Below are 14879 nucleotides of genomic sequence, written 5' to 3' on the forward strand. Positions count from 1 at the left end.
CTTCCCAAGAGAAAAACAGGATTTCAAATTGCTACTCATGATTCCTGAGGCGAACTGAAAGGGTGCCGACTGAATTAATGTTTCCTTTACTGTTTTGGAGACTTATTGGTTTTATTTCCATTAGCTTACGGATACACTCTTTTTCTATCTTTAATATTGTTCTTATCTGACTATTGACAATTTTTTCTCTGTTGTTTACAGCTCACTACAATACAAATTTAAGCGGAAAATTAATCAGTTGGATTATTTAGTGACAAAAGAAAGGAGTTCAAAAAATCCACAAAGAATAGAAATATTCCTTCTTTGGGACAAAAGTTATATAGCTCGGTTTTCAGAATATATATACTTATTCAGCAACCCCAGAACTGTTCTGCAGAAACTGGGTGTGCTGCTATCAGTATTTTAACATTCTAATATCTCTAAATGATTTATTTGCCTGGTTAACATGGTTCACTACAACACAGTGCAGCAGCCACACTTGATAACATTGTTAGGAGAGTCTTCATTATAACACCTAAGCCTGTTTCTATACGTGTGTCTAGAGTGTGGTTTCAAAGTTCACTTAGTGCCATTATTACAAATATTCATAGTTTTTTTCTTCCCCACTGAACACAAATGGATTTATTAGTCCATTTCTATAATACCTTCCACTAAAAAATCTCAAAGCACCTTAGAAGAGTTAATGAATTGAGCAACATAATACCCTATTTTGCAGATCAAGAAATTGAGGTGCAGAGAGGTTATTTTATTCTAAAGAAAATCTCAGATCACCTGACTCCCAGTCTTGTGCTTTTACCACAGAGACCATGATTCTTTAACAATTATTCGCTAGCTAACACTTGTCTCTTTTACACAACAAATGAACGATTCCACCCAATCGCAAGCCAAAAAACACTGAACATCAATGTCTTTCACAAATGACATTGACATCCTTATTGATGTCCAAATCACACATATTCATTGATGCCATGCTTGTCATTTCTATGCTGGCTGTTCTCTTTCAAACATTTAATCACTTTCTGATGCCTCTCTGGAAAGGTTTTCTATGTAAGCCCTGACCCAAAGAAAGATCAATAGAAAATCAACAAAAGCAGTAATGCAGAAATTCAGATCTTGATGAGCAGGGGAAAAAATATTACTTTTTCTTTGTTATGTTGAGGGGTGATGTATTTTCTTTTTCTTATTGACTAATAAGGTTAAGGTTTATGGATAGCACAGAACAAATTTACACCAAACAGTTCATTCAGTGTATTTGATGATTTAACTGGGAACTGGTCCTGCTTCGAGCAGGGGGTTGGACTAGATGACCTTCTGGGGTCCCTTCCAACCCTGATATTCTATGATTCTATGATTTCACCCTTATTCCTGTTCACAAATAGACTCTGATTTAACTTAAATGTCTGTTCATAGTTGTTTGACAGATGCTTAACATGAACAAGTTTCTGCCTATGGATTGCTCTTAAATTGTGTTTGACACTTATCTGAGGTTAAATCCTGGCTCCATTGAAGTCAATGGCAAAATTCTCATACTAATATTTTTTTGTTTTCTGACTAAATGAATGCATTTACAGTAAAGAGGTGAAAGGCATGATCAACTCATCGGATCTCTGAATAGCTTAGGGAGAAGGTGGGGGCAGTTTGTGTAATTTGGAGGAGATAGGGTCATTATTATAGAAGTTTAAATCTGTTATTTTATGAGCCACTTGAGTTTAGTTTGTCTGATAAGTTGTTGCTTAAAAAACCATGCTATTTGCAATAGTATAGGCTATGGTTAATATTCTTTCAACACATTGACACAAAGTAATTGTGTGGCATGGTCATACATGTTTCCAGTAGAATTTTGTCTGGTTTGGCTTATTTAGCTACCTCTGTAACAAGGCTCTGGCCAGGGGTTTTGTGAATCCTTAGCTGTGAAGGGTATGGTCCAGTTGTCTTGTTTAGCTGTGTCCACATCAGGGTGGCCTGGCCTGGGCTTTTGGAAATACAGTCTGTCTCCATGGTGCTGTACTGTTATGAACCAGAGTTCAGCAATATTTCATATATCTACCAAGTTAATTTACTGAATTTCCTCGTCTCCAGTTTTCTGTAACTTAACAATATTCGTCACAGTCATTGTCAGAGAAAAATTAGTAATTGTGGTACACAGGTATGTATTTTCAGCTACGTTGGAAGACTGCATGTCTGCAATAGCCACCAAATCAGAGATCTGGTCCAGATGACTGGGAAACAAATCCATCCCCTTAGTGCCGTGTAGTTGTTAAGTGGTGGACCATATAGAACATTTCATATATAACATACCATGGTCAGTGTCTGAATGTCCTGGCCTCTACTTTTGTGTCCTCCACCACAGTTCACCATAGTTACTGCTGTGCAGTAATTACGGGGTTCATGCATGTGCATCGCCCTACTTGGGTAGGGTATGTCAGGAGCCCCACAATAGCCTCCATATCAAGGATCTAATCAGGGGAACAATTCAATAAGTCCATCTTTGGTTGTGTTAGTTAAACATATTACTATTTGTAACTGTCCTTATTGATCGTCAATTCGCACAATGAGCAACAAAGGTATCGGCCAAGGGAGAAATGGGTCTGTCAAAAAACACATTTAGGCACTATGCAAATACCAGGAGCGCCTCATAACGTGGGCATCAACAGCATAGCTTTGTCATCACAACCTCTACTTTTACTGGATGCAGACCACAGCAATCTGCTGCTCCCATCAGAAGCTATTTTTATTTAATCACAAAATGAGTGTTGGCAACAGTTCAGACATTTATTTTTTGTGAACTTCTGTATAAACAAAATTCCTTCATTCAAATGTTAATGAAAATTGAACACAGATAGGGTGTGGATGTGGTACATGGTTTCTGATTTGCCAGACTGGCTATTATAGCTATTGAACACTTCATCTTCATCTTTGTCCATTGTCTCATATATACCTTCCTCATTAATGTTATCTGTGACTCCAGAAGCAAGGAACTACATAGCTGCATTGTACTAAGATAAGGATCATTGCCATCAACTTTTTCCTCTTGACTCCACAATAAGACGTCAGAGTGACAGCTGCCAGGATCCCCTTCCCTTCCTCATTGTAATTCTATTGAATATCAATGGCAAAAGCATTTTGCAGCTGACTGTTTTTCCTCTGACACTACAGTATGGTAGCAGAATTTGAACAAAGAGCTTCTGCAAGTCTCTAAGAACATCATTGTTTATGTTTATCTACTGCAGCGGCTTTCCCTGTCTAGGAGTCAGTGTACCTAAATCTTCCTATTAAATGGTTAGCTAAAGAAGTCTGGTTTTGGATAAGCAATGGTGCCTTGCCATCTGACAGTACTTCCTCCTGACCAAACTTTAAAGGGATAGACACCTGTTTTTCAATAGAGTTATGTAACTGACTTAGCGTGGGTACCTTTTCTAGGATTCATAGCTGTTCAGAAGATGTTATTTACATTTCTGCTTTTCCTAAGCTATCTTAAAAAAATAGCATACTTCTGGAGCCCTCATGATTGCAAATTATAAAAATTAAAAGACTGTCAAATGTCATTCCAGTGTATATTTTATTGCCATGGCAACATACAGGTAACTGGGTAGGTTAAGCTACAAGTTATGTATTCGGCTATTAAAAGACCAATGAAATAAAGTCACTTAATCAAGCTTATCATTGCTTGTGCTATGTAAGCAAGACAACCCTAATAAAGTCAAAACACTGGATGTTTCTCTGTTGTCTTTGTTCAAACAGTATCTTGTGTGCTGTATTGTATCAAACACAGCCAATCAATGAACATTACTCATTTTGCAACCATGATATAAAAAAAAGCTAGCTTCCTTCTGCAAATACTCCTCATTGTAATATTTTTGCAGCATAATTTATAGTATGTTGAAGCTTACTCTGTTCAGATACATTCTTTCTCTCCAAATTGCTCTCCAAATGCACACATTTTAAGCAACAACAGAAACAGATGTACTGAAAAAGTATGCTCTTGGGTTTTCTAACACAGAATTATATACATGGAATACCATTTTAAGCCATGGCTATTGCCAAGCAAAACTGCATTATATCAAAAGCCCACAGAACAAGGGCAGAAATAAAGAGACTTTTTAGCTTAATTTAGAAGCTATACCAGGATAATATAAAATCTTTATTTGGAAAAAAAAACAGCAAAACACTCACTTGGATTTGTTCTCCCAGGGAGACATTAGAGATTTACATTGGTAAATCCCATTAATGCCAATACAATGCCTTTCATGTTGAAGTATCCCAAAGTGCTCTACAGACTGTGTACTGGGATCACATAGCTAAGTCCTCAAAGAGAGCCACCACGGGGTGGAATTCTGCAGTCTCATAAGAGCAAAGGTTGCAGCAATTTTGCACCAATATTACACAGCAAGAAATTAAAAATTGTTGACCCAGACGCAGTTGCTGATGGAATTTCGAGAGGCAGTATATTAGCCAAGTGGAATCTAGCCAGGATACAGTAAACTGTTCAGTGAGAACTCAGGAGCTCAGGTGGTTGGAAGGAAGAAGCAGCACTTTTATTAAATGAATAAGCATCCACTGTAGTTAGGCCTCTGGGAACATCTCGTTTCTACTGGAGTGGCTCATCGGCTTAACACTAGACAATTCCGAAACAACAACAGATTTATTTAAGGGAAGTAACAACAGGAACAGGGGAAAATGTTGAACTATAAACAAATAGCAAGTGAGTTGTGGTTTAACAAAGGTGAGTATAAAACTCATGCCCCAACTAACCCAAACCTTGGCAACAACTAAACAAAAGAGAACAGACGAATACCCCAAGACACTTTACTGTCTCTAGGTTTTCTTAACCAGCAGGAATGAGGTTAAGATGCATTTGTCTTCACAGGTGATCCACAGGCTCACAGTATCTGGAAGCTGAAGTAGTGGGACCTGAAGGTGAGAGCCCTCAGGATCCTGGCGACTGGTCCCAAAGGTAAGATCTTGAACTCAGGAACACCACAATGTTTAAAGTAAATGACTAGACATTAACAGTCTTTAATGACTTTACACCTGCTGGTGATCTTGGTCTGATCTGGTGGTCTTGATCCGAAGATCCAATGCCACGCAAAAAGACTGCACCTTGACTGTTTCTATATGGACAGCCCCCAAGCAACGGGTGCTCAGACTAATTTAATTTTTTTAAAGACACATGCGCCAAAGTTCTGAGGGAAGTAGCTCTACAGGAGCCAGTTGGAACTCATTCCAAATGTCTGTTGGCTTCTTTCCTGCCAAAGTTCTGTAAAGAAGCTTCCCCAATATGGAGTCTGAGTTATCCTTTGCTTCAGGCGCCATGATGGACACCTGAAGTCCATTTTGGAAAATGGGGTAACCTGTCTAACATGTACTACTAAAAACAGTAAATGTAATAACAAACAGCTAAAAGTGCTTAGAACAATGTGATAAACGTCATAAGGACTATATTGAGCATGAAATGAAAAAAAACATGCAACACAACGTTATGGTTGTTCTTTCAAAAGTTTACAGATGTACAATGAGTTAATACAGCTTTGAAACTTTACTATGCAGAAGAAAAATGCTGCTTTTAACCATTTTAATTTAAATGAAACAAGCACAGAAACAGTTTCCTGACCTTGTCACATCTTTTTTTAAATGTTCCCTTTATTTTTTGTTAGTAGTTTATGTTTAGCACAGTACTATACTGTATTTGCTGCTTTTGTTGTTGTTGTTTTTTGTTTTGTCTCTGATGCTGCCTGATTGCATACTTCTGGTTCCAAATGAGGTATGTGATTGATCGCACACTTCATAACTCTGGGTGTTCATAACTCTGAGGTTCTACTTTATAGGGACTACTTATGCTTAAATTTCAGCATGTGCGTAAATGCTTTGCTGATGAGGGCCTAAATTGGAGCATTAATTTAAGCCATACTTACAGAGAAGCATGCCACCTGCTGGTTTATCTGCATCCTGTTTTATAGCACCTGGATTTTCCTTGGAAACCTTCCATCTAATTAAGAGCCAGGCCCAAGACAGATTATCTTGTAAAATCTTGGTAGTTTAAGGTGGACTGGCTGCATACAAATAGGGGAAAGGGTTTTGTGCCAGGAAAGTTAAGGAGAAACAGACACACACACCCTCACACACACTGATTTGTTCTCAAAATTAGCTATTTTTTCCCACTGAATTTTCATTCACATTGAGGTAAATTATTAGGGGGGTAATTCCAATTCATTCACCTTTATCAGACATGTAGAATTTTGTCACTATTTTCATGTTATTGGAATAGCCTTCAATCCTGCCCCCGACTGACTTCAGTGAGAATAGGATAGGTGCATAGTACATCAAAATATCTTTCAACAACATATTTTTACAAAATCATCTACCAAAATGAATCATTTTATAATATTTACACATGAATAGTAAATATTTCACATGTGTTTTCCTCTACTGAAGTGAATGAAGGACTAGTAATTAACCTTGGCTTCCCAGACAGATCCTAGCCAAGTTAATGCATCTGTTGTCATTAGCAGTAACAATGGGTATGTCTACACTGCAGCTGGGAGTGAGCCTCTCACCCTGGGTCCACAGACTCATGCTTGCAAGGCTCATGCTAGTGTTCTAAAAAGAGCTGTGTAGATGGAGCTTTGGAACTATTGCTCGGCTGGAAGCTCAGGGTCTCAAGCTCCCCCATCCCCAACTTCAGAGTCTGAGCTCCAGCCCACACAGCTCATAGGCGCCGACTTTGTGGGTGCTCGAGGGCTGGAGCACCAACAGAAAAAAATAGTGGGTGCTCAGCACCCACCAGCCACAGCTGTTTGGTAGCACCCCCTAATTAGCTGATCAGGGTACCTCCAAACAGCTGATTGGAGGCGCTGCCAAACAGCTGTTTGGTGGCTGGGTGGGGTCAGAGGGAGGGCGGTGAGCAGCGAGCAGGTGGGGGCCTCAGGAGGGGGCGGAGCAAGGGTAGGGTCTTGGGGAAGAGGGCGGGGCCTCAGGGGCTGGGGTGTAGTAGGGGCGCAGCCTCAGGGCAGAGCAGGGGGTGGAGCAATCCCCTGGGTAAAGAAAAACTCAGCGCCTATGACACAGCTATTTTTAAAGAGCTTGCATGAGCCTCACCAGCACAAGTCTGTGGCCCAGGTCTGGCAGGCTCACTCCCAGAGGCAGCGTTGATTTACGCTATCAGCTCTCATCCCAGTGCAACACTATGGGAGACATCCCAACTACACTTTTTAAACGGAGAATGGACATTGTCTACCTGCGTGAGGTGGTGGGCTACAGTGAGCTGAACAGTCATACAGTGCTGGCTCCTTCTTCTTGATTCCAGTATTTACAGAGGGAGAGGGGGACCAAGAGGAAGGGAAGCATGTGTGGGAGAAGGGGAGCAGGGGACAGTAGATATGGGAGAGGAAGGTGAAATGATGATTAGAGAAAGAGTGTATAATTAACTTTTTTCAAAAAGGACAATATGCTTGCCACTGAAAAGCAAATTAAATACATTAAATACTTTTCTAATGTTACTTTTCCACGTAAGAAAGTTCTGTAGTAGGCAATGGGAATAGTCTGCACAATTGTGAACAGGAAGGAAAAAGGTATTTGAGACACTGTCTCTCAGTTTAGGTGTGGAACATACTATTAAAAAGTCTGAAACCCCCTGAATCATGAGGTAATCTTTAATCATTCAATAATAGACCATATGACTTCCTCTGCAATACATTTAGGCCACGTCTACACTGTGAGCTAGGGGAGTGATTTCCAGCTCCCACAGACATACTCATTCTACCATAGTGACACTAGTATTTTTAATGGGCTACTTCAGATGAAAGCTAGCACACGTATGTCTATGGGACCTGGGAATCACACTCCTAACTTGCAGTGTAGACACAGCCTTATACATGGCTCTGCTGGTTATGCCTATACCAACATAGCCTAGTCTCCCTCATCTTGCCTTTAACTGGAGCAACCTGCTTTGGGTCCCTTACAACTTCATTTCATTTCCTGTTATGGTGTGTCCAACCATTCACCATCTCAAAATCTTCATTTCCATGGTGAAAACTATTGCCTAGCCTAATCACTATTTAATGATTTATTCACAGTGGAACAGTCATTGCGGGTGGCAGGAGTGGGGGAAGGCACTCTGTAGTCCAGGGGTTAGGGCACACACACCTCCAGGAGGTAGGAGAACCTGGGTCCAGTCCCCTGCTTTAATCATGCCTTCATAATTTATTATACAATGGAACAGCTTCACCGGGCAAGACTGAGGAAGCCCCAACATCAGAATGTCCCAAAGCTCAGTGGTTAGAACACTCTTGGCAGGTAGGTGGCCCCCTGTTTAAATCCTTTCTTGCCCCTTCAGCAGAGTGGGGAACTGAACCTGGGTCTCCTGCATCCCAGGTTCTCTAAACACTGGGCTAAAAATTATAAGGTGGGCCACACCTCCTCTTGCTGCTGCCATTTTGTGTGGAGAGGGGCAGGTGCCTAATTATTCCTTCAAGAAACATTTGAGGCATTTCAGCCTCCTGACTCCATGCGGTGGCTTCCCATTTGTGGATCACTAAGCACAGGTAGTCAGACCCAATTTGAGTGCCTATCTCTGAGGGAGTTGTGGGGCTTAGTACATATCCCTTTCCTCAGCGTTTCCCACTGGCTAACTTAGCTGGCTCCCTTCCTTGTGTGCTGGCTTTTGTGAATCATATTCTTAGATGCTTATCTCTTCCAATTCATTGTATAGGCAGCCCAAGTGCCTAACTCAACTTTATGGATCACTGCAGTGTTCCTGTGATTTTTCTAGGCATTTAAAAATTAGGCTTTTTTTTCAATGCTGAGAGATATGGCACCTAAGTCCCTTCATGAATCCTATCCTAAACCTCTAGAGTTGCCACTCTGATCTTTCTCCAAACCTTTAAGTGCCTTTCTTTTCTCCCTCCACCTAGTACCTCTGCTCACATGCTACATTGTCTGAGGGTTGGCAAAAGAGATCTCAGTTCTTTTTTACTTCCATGGGTGGGCAGATGGGTATATCTTTATTTGTGTTGCTTCTATGACGTGATATTGGGCCTCTGCAGGAAAACAATAAGCTGATTAATGAGTGGGAGGCTTCCAGGGTGCTTCTAGCTGCATTTTGCAGCTCCAAGAGCAGTAAGAGCTTGCTGAAGTTAGGGTGACTATTTGGCACTCATGGAATCCCAAGCTTTGGTGACGTTGGGGTGAGATTTATGCCCATAAATGAAACTCTTTGTTTGGATGCACACACTGAGCTCTTATTACTTTCAGGAGAGACCTCCCATGTGCATCTATTCTCAGAATTTGGCTCCCAGAATGAGTGCTGTGACTTCATAATAAATCACTTGTTCAGTGATTTTTAAAATTCCACCTTTTTATCTCAACTGGTCCTGGAGATGAGTGAGGCAAAACAGAGTTATGGAAAGAGAAAAGGGAGCTTGGAAGGGAGCAGTACTTGGAATATAAATTCCATCTGAACTTAGTACGTCCTGGAAAGGCCATGGGTGGCAATACATAATCCTGTGAATTATATATTTTCCTAAAATGCGTATCTATAATTAATTTGCCAATTACACACCATTAATTTATCTCCCCTTCCCTGGTAGCCCCTCCGGTGAATTAACCATAGTAATCCTAGTAAATGAATTGGGAAACATGAATGATCCTAATAACCATAGACCACCTTAGTTTTCCCCTTTTGTCTAAAATTGTATGGAAGCTCAACAATTATATTTGCAGTGTGATGGCTACCCACAGAAACAAAAATTAATCATAATCTGGCTCTAAAGTAACTTCGTAATTAGATTTTATAGGCATCTTATTCTGTATCTGATGACAGAAACATTAAATAGGACACTTCAGTGGACTTTAGAAAGTTTCTTATAATGTTTATCAGTAAGCTCTCTGACAAAGTCTTTAAATGTTTCTCTGCGGCCTCACGGATCAAAAGCAGATGGCTGTCATTAGGCATTTTAAATCTGACTCTGTTACCGTGCAGTACAAGAGCTCAGACCTTGGTTCTTTGTGTATCTATGTTTATGACCATGACCTCTTCACTACTTAATCTAAATCTGTAGTCCCCTGTAGACTGTAGGCTGAAGATACCATATTGCTGATTTCAGAGTAACAGCCGTGTTAGTCTGTATTCGCAAAAAGAAAAGGAGTACTTGTGGCACCTTAGAGACTAACCAATTTATTTGAGCATGCTCAAATAAATTGGTTAGTCTTTAAGGTGCCACAAGTACTCCTTTTCATATTGCTGATGTACACAAATACACAGTGTGTATGTTTACAAAAGAGCTGTTCCAAATACACACTGTTAGGGACTTATCCATGGCAATTGCATCTCAGTTGAATGAGGTGCATAGGATTCTATTTCATACTAAATTAGATCTTCACCAACTATAGTGTTATTCTTGCTCTTTCTGTAAATAGTGCTAAACCCAGCTAAATCCATAAAATTACGTATCTGAGACTGAATCTGAGCAGAATGTTCTCAAGCCACTAACATACAAACACCATCAGAGATAAAGTATGACACCTCATCCACTGTAATTAGAGCTAATTAGAACCTGCCTTGATTCTAACAAAGATGAATCCAAAGCTCTTATTTGATAGGTCAATGAGGAGCTGAAATGAATAGTATTGCTAATGAGGATCTGAAATTAATCAGCTATTATTATTAACAACTCCAAAAAAATAAAATACTAAAAATTTGATTATATAGGATAATTTACAAAATGGGAACAGTCAAAGTGAAATGTTAAAGTAACTGACCATTTTCAAGCCAAAACCATTGACTATATTTTTAATAGAGAGAATTCAGACATTTGTAAATAAAAGGAATTTTCCTCATCCATTCAGAGGTTTCCTTCTATTTAAAACTGTAGAAAAGATATCTCAAAATGATGCTGTGACAAGAAATAAATGTAAGTTAAATAAAAAGCTGTTTACTTTACTGTGAGGGGAAACTATGATAAATAAATAGAACCTGATTCTGCACCCCCGGTGAGTGAGGTTTACAGGATTGGGCACCTTAACAACAGTAATATCTGTTCTATTAGTTATTAAGCTCTAATTTAAGAACCACTCCACTTTTCCTTCACTTCAGCCTTTCTCATTGGTCCAAGCTATTCAGAAACATGGACTGCAAACTGTGAAGATGGCTGCAGTGCTGATTCAAAATGTAATCCTTTGGTAAGCAGAGAATTGGGGAGAAGCATTCCAAGTTTAACAAAGGCTGTTGTTTTGAATAACACATCTTGAAATCTTTTGAAGAGTTGCCTCCTCTGGAAACATTGTGCTGGAAAGGAGACAGCTGAGAGAAGAGAATAGCATATGCTGGTCTGATAATACGCTCCTGATTCATATGTGATTTTTATCCCCTTCCTTCCTTCCTCCGCCTGCACATATGGTTGATTTGAATCAGGTGGGTTTAGCTACCCTAGAAAGCAAAATAACTCTTCCTAGCAATTTGTCTGAGTTTAGAATTGATCAGTAACAATTTATTCTCCATTTTTTGTTAAAGTGGAGTAGCCAACTGACCTCTCTGTGCTATTTAATTTGTGAGATATCCCTATCGTGTCAGCTCTAATTCATCTTCTTCCTGCTCTAAATAGTCCTATTCTTTTAAATACCTCCTCCAATGGCCATTTTCTGTATCTATAATCATTTTCATTGCCCTTTTTTCATCTCTACTATATCATCTGATATTTTCCCATTTGAGATGGGTTGGCAACAAAACATTGTATTCAACGTGAGAGCATTCCAGGGATTTGCTTTATAAAATGACATTATAACATTATTAGTGCTATAGTCTGTACTGTGCCTAAAACAATCTTAACATTTTGTTTTCTTTTTGGCTAGTGCAGCATATGGGCAAAATATTTTTACTGAATTCCTGACTGTGATAAATTGGACTTCTTGCTGAGTGGTTTCCCATTAATTTACATGGGTATTTCAAATAGTTTTTTCCAATTTACAAATACCTTAGATTTAGTTTTATTGCCTACTGTTCTTTGGGTGTTAAGAAATCCCACACTATCCTCTCTAATCAGAAGTAATCAAAAAATGTTGTATAATTTTTGCTGGTGTTCACCCCCTGTCCTACATCATTAATAAATATAGCACATGTCCTAGTACAAATTCTTGGGGCAACCCACTATTATCCTCATTCCACGTTGAAAATTTACCATTTATTTCTACTCTTCGTTTTCTACTCTAAGCCAGTGTCTGATCCATGGCAGTACTTTGTCTCTCACCCCATTACTACTTAGTTTCCTTAAGTGCCTGTTGTGATGGACTTAATCAAATGATTTTTTAAAGTTCAAATACATATATGCCAGTTTTCCTTTATCTACTATTCAGTTGAGTCCCAGGTATCATCAAAGCTGATGGTACATCACCTATCCAGTGTCCATTCTTTAGCAAGGAAAAGGGGCAGAAACAAACAGATCTGCAGTTTAGCAAACAATTTAGAAAATTTCTCCCCCTCTCTCCCAGTCTCCTTGCTCTCAGATGGAAAGAACTTTATGTAGGGGTTGCTGTCAGAGAAAGGCATTTCAAAGTGTAACTGAACTATAAAAGTGAAGGGAAAAACACCCCAAATTATTTCTCCCTATCCATCTTTTTCTTTTCTACCTAACACAACAAAGGAATCCAGCTCTTTAACTTTGGGAGGGATCCTGACCTGACGACTGGTCAGTACTTCAGTTGGAAGCAAGTGGTAAGAATTTTACCAAGAATTTCAGCAAGTGGTAAGAATTTTACCTTAAAACAAGCCCAGTTTGTAAAGTTTTAGTACTAGGAAGCATTTTATCTTTATATTTCTTGTAACCATCTCTGTCTTTAACGCTTTAATACTTGTACTCACTTAAAACATGTCTCTGTAGTTAAATAATTTTTTCTTCTTTAATCAAAATTAATCTGGTGTTGTGAACTGTGTGGGTAACTCATTTAAGGTGGCAAGGTACTGTTTATTGTTCCTTTATAGGGACTATCTGTCTATCAACTTACAGTTGTTATCTGAACTGTCCGGGAGAGGGCTGGACAGTGCAGTACAGAATACACATTTTGGGAGGAGTGTCTTGGGGTCACTCTGCATGTGGTAACCAAGGCTGGCAACCAAGGCTGGCAGAGTGTGATTGCAGCATGCTGGCAGGCTACAGTTATACACAGACATTCAGGATGTGACTTGCTAGCTGGAAGGCTGTTTGTGAGTAACCCAGGTGGGGGCTACAGCAGGAAGGCATTGTAAGGCATCCAAGATTGCAAGCAAGCGCCGACTGCCCCTCACTTGTCTGGATTGCACCCAAAAGGTCACTGGCAGTCTAACAAGTTAGCCTCACAGAGTGAAATCTTGGCCTCATTGAAATCAGTGGCAAAACTCTCATTGATTTCACTGGGGAGTTTTCACACACATTGGATTTCACACAAAGACTTTGCTCTAGGGAGAAGGTGGCTGAATAAAGAATTCATATGTCTGAAATCAGCTTTAGGCAACTGTCTCTGAGAGGGAAGACTCTCCTAAGTAGGGGAAACAGCCTCCATAACTACTGAGCAAGGGATCTTCCACAGCCTCTACTGCTTTTAGATAACTTGGGCGTAATCCCCTAAGAATGAAGCGTATAAAAATGTTTTCAGAATACAGGTCATTTGGGAGTTATTTTTATTGTCGCTTCCTGAAATTTTTGTCACACTTTGACCAGCTCCTAACATATTTCCACAAATCAATGCAACAGGCAACATTTTCAACATCCCTCTGAGAATTTCCTGAGGCAGAACACACAAATTAATGCCTGCACAGCAAGGGCGCTGTGTATTGCACATAACTGAGTCTGCTGTTGGCCTCCCTTCAATGATCTTTTGAAACCAGTTATAAGAAATAAGGAATCTAATGGATAGGAAAAGCTGGACCCTCCCCTCCCATATAGAACTATAAGAGAAAAACAACAACACAGGGAACTGTCAGTTGGCTCTTGAGGTGTCACACAAGCAAGTGAAGCGTTACCAGCGAACTCGTTCACTGAACCTAACTGACACAAACAACAAAAAACCAAAATTAGTCAAAGCATGTGCCTAGGGCAATCTATTGCTGTTTATTTATGTTTTTCTAAAGCGTCCTTCTCTTTAGGTTTCTCTGATGAGTTCTGTGCTACAAAAATCCTGCTGTAGCTATATTCTGAGGGCACAATCGATAACAATACAGTACATTTTTTTTTAATCTTCCCCTGTGATTGCACAAACACTACTTTTCCCTCATGGCCTTTTCACTGCGTTTCTGTATTAGAAGCAAAAAAGATAATGGACTTTCTAAGGAATAAGTTTGGTGAATAGGAGGAGGAAATTTTTCTGCTGCCAACGTCGCATCTTCCTCTGCTTTATGATCTATTCCTTTTTCAGCTAAAAATCTTCAGAGGCTTATTAAAACATTTATATTTTCTCCCTTTGTTAGTCTCTCTCTTCTTTCCCTCAAAAGTCATCTCTTTTCATTTCTGCAGAATTTTTTTCATCTCCCTATTTATTTGATATCTCTTCTATAACCTTCCAGTCCACAACTCTTCATCAATTTTTTCTCTTGCAGTTTCCTACAAACTCTCTCACATCTCTCTCACATGCACTATATTTGCTATTTTTTCCAAACAGCACAGAAGCCAATAACAGGACATATTGCCCAAATTGTGGTCTCAAGTCATGTTTACACTATGGGTGCTACAGCAGCGTACTTATGGCACTATAGATATGCCATTGAAACATGGTAATGTAGAAGCAGACTACAGTGATAGAAGGGGTTTTTCCATTGCTGTGGGAACACCACCTCCCCAAGCAACAGTAGCTAGGCTGACAGAAGTATTCTTCTGTTGACCTAGTTGCATCTACACCATGGGTTAGGTCAGCATAGC

This window comes from Lepidochelys olivacea, assembly GCF_965140295.1.
Source record: "Lepidochelys olivacea isolate rLepOli2 genome assembly, chromosome: 5".
NCBI lineage: Eukaryota > Metazoa > Chordata > Testudines > Cheloniidae > Lepidochelys > Lepidochelys olivacea.